Genomic DNA, 3,195 nt, shown 5'->3' with positions numbered 1-3,195 from the left:
GTAGAACATTGAAACGCTAAGGGGTTAAATTGTTTAAGCTTGTTTTTCATCAACTGATCAAAAATTTACAGCAGGGCATGCAAATTCAGTCAAAAACACACAAACTGAATGTAAATTTGTGCTCGAGTTTGTCTGCGGAGTTTAACTTGTTGCACTCTCTACCATGTGCCCTTACTTGTATATTGTATATTTTCATTTTTTATATATTATAATTGTATTAATTCGTATTTTTAAAATTCTACCTTTGTATTTAATGTTAATTTTATACACCAAGGGTCGAAAAGTAACGCAATTTTAATTCTCTGTATGTCCTACATGTGGCCGAATTGACAATAAAGTTGACTTTGACTAAATGTAGCTCTCTGTAAAGCCACTCTATGACAGCAGGTGGCGCTTATGAAACAGCAGAATTTACTTCCTTTAAACTAAAAACTAGGAAAGTATACTTTCAGTCTACTTTTTATATACTTCTCAGAAATGTGCTTCATATACTGTACCTAAGTAAACTGCCATTTAAGTATACTTGACTTATACTTAGAAAAAGTGTAATTATATTTGAGCTATACTTGTGCTCTAAAAATCTGTGTTTTCACTGTTATACTGTAGGGGCGCTATTATACATCTTCTGTACAGAATTTCCAAAACACAAGTGAAGAAGACACCGAAACAACAGATGCTTCCACATGTAATCTAACACAATCATCAGACATAAAACAGCATCAAACCCATTGATATGGAAAACTGTGTAACGTTATGAAATAAAATGTTGACCCTATAAAGAGGAAATAATGACTGTCAAGCTTTGGGGTGTTGATTAACTCTATGTTTTGATTATCATGAATAGTTTTTTTTTTTTTTTTTAGCTTTTTGCTTAAAATGTTGTTTATTCATTTTTTTTTTATTTATGAAATTTTTCCACATTCAAGTGTTTATAAAACAATAATGCATAAAGCTAAAATAAAATGTTTTTGTTTACAAGCAGAAACCCTGTTCTTTCTTTTTATGTTTTTGTATGTTCAGATATTCATAAAACAAAATAAGTATATAGTAGTATACTTAAAGTATGATGTAAAGTTCACCTAAAGAAAAATCTTAAGAGTATGCATGCCATATAAAACTACTAAACTAGTAGTTTACTGAGACTATACTTGAAAGTGTTTTAAAAATACATAAAAAGTATTTAATTAGTACACTATCAGTATACCTATAAGTTATACCTATTTGTACTTGCAGTACAAACTAAAAACATATATGTAAACTAGTTGTGTACTCAAAGTTTACTACTTTTATACTTAAAGTATACTTAAAAGAAAGTGGGCCAATTTAGTCCCAAGGACTATTGAAATAGTACACTTAGTACTACTAGTATACTGATATTTGTATACTTACTACATAAAGTATACTTAAAATATACTTGAACTTTACTTATGTATACTTAATAAAATAAACTTGAAGTATACTTCTTTTTGGTAAGGCAATCCAAGCAGCCATTAATCCTGAGATAGACACAGGAAGTGCTCCTAAGTTTTAGGCATTGATCAAATAAGTACAAGCAAGACAGGAAAAAATAAAGGAAAGAAAAAGGGTCAAATAGTGTCGAAATAAATGAGATTTCAGCTATCGCCTGTGCCTGTTCTATATGCAAGCATCAGTGTCTTGAACTTGATGCGAGCCTCAATCATTAACTAGTGCAGGGAGATAAAGAGAGGTGTGACATGGACCCTTTGGGGCTCGTTGAAGACCAGTTGTGCGAGAAGCCAGCCAGAAGAACACTGCAGTAGTCCAGCCTAGAAATGACAAGGGCCTGGTCAAGAAGTTGTGCAGCATGCTCCATTAGGGCAAGAGCCTGATCTTTCTGATGATGTGCAATGCAAACCTGCAAGAATGATACACCTGCACAAAAACTGCCCACACCTCCCAACAACCAAGCACTCCAGCCGATGAAAGGAAGACTCTATCTAGGATTAACCCACGCAAGACTGCGGGTCCTGACAACATACCTGGCTGTGTACTGAGAGACTTGCTGCACAGCTGACACCTCACTGAGCCAAGCAGTCCTCCACAAATGTCTTAAATCCACAACAATCATTCCAGTACCAATGAAATCACCTGTGTTCAATCTGAATGACTACTGCCCCATAGGACTGACTCCAATCATGATGAAGTGCTTTAAGAGGTTAGTCATGCACAACATTAAAAGCAGCCTCCGCAACACACTCGACCTGCTCCAGTTTGCATACCGTCCAGTCCGCTCTGCGGACGATGCAATTTCCTCCACCCTCCACCTGGCTCTTACCCACCTAGAAAATAAAGACTCTTATGTTAGAATGCTGTTCATCGACTTCAGCTCAGCATTCAAAACAATAATCCCACAACAGCTCATCCACAAACTAAACCTGCTGGGCCTTAACAAATCCCTCTGTAATTGGATCCTGGACTTTTTAACTGGAAGACTTCATTCAGTCCGTGTCGGCCACAACACCTTGAGCACAACCACACTGAGCACAGGTGCCCCACAGGGCTGTGTGCTCAGGCCACTGCTCTTCACGCTGCTGACCTACGACTGCACTGCCAAGTTCAGCTCCAACCACATCAAGTTCGCTGATGACATGACGGTGGTAGGCCGCATCATCTGCAACAATGATGAAACGCAATACAGATAGAAGCTGGCACTAAAAACCTGTCCCTCAATGTGGAGAAGACAAAGGAGGTTGTGATGGACTTCAGGAGAAACTCCATTGACCACCCCCCACTGACCATCGACAGCTCGACTGTGGAGAGAGTCAGCAGCACTAAATTCCTGGGGGTGCACATCACAGAGAATCTAACCTGGTCCACCAACACCATGTCACTATCCAAGAGGGCACAACAGCGCCTACTCTTTCTCCACCAGCTGAAAAGGGCAAGTCTCCCTCCACCCATCCTTACCACATTCTACAGAGGAAACATTGAGAGCGTGCTGACCAGCTGCATCACTGTCTGGTATGGGAACTGCAGTGCTGCTGACTGCAAGACCCTCCAGCGGAAGGTGAACACAGCTACAAAGATCATTGGTGCCCCTCTCCCCTCCATTCTGGACATTTTCCTTGCACAATGCTCCAGTAAATAAATAAATGAATGAATGAATGAATGAATGAATGAATGAATGAATGAATGAATGAATGAATGAATGAATACTACTCAACAGCATTTTCC

The sequence above is a fragment of the Garra rufa genome, chromosome 16, assembly GCF_049309525.1.
Source record: "Garra rufa chromosome 16, GarRuf1.0, whole genome shotgun sequence".
In the NCBI taxonomy this organism is placed as follows: Eukaryota; Metazoa; Chordata; class Actinopteri; order Cypriniformes; family Cyprinidae; genus Garra; species Garra rufa.
Note: the sequence above shows the minus strand (reverse complement) of the source record.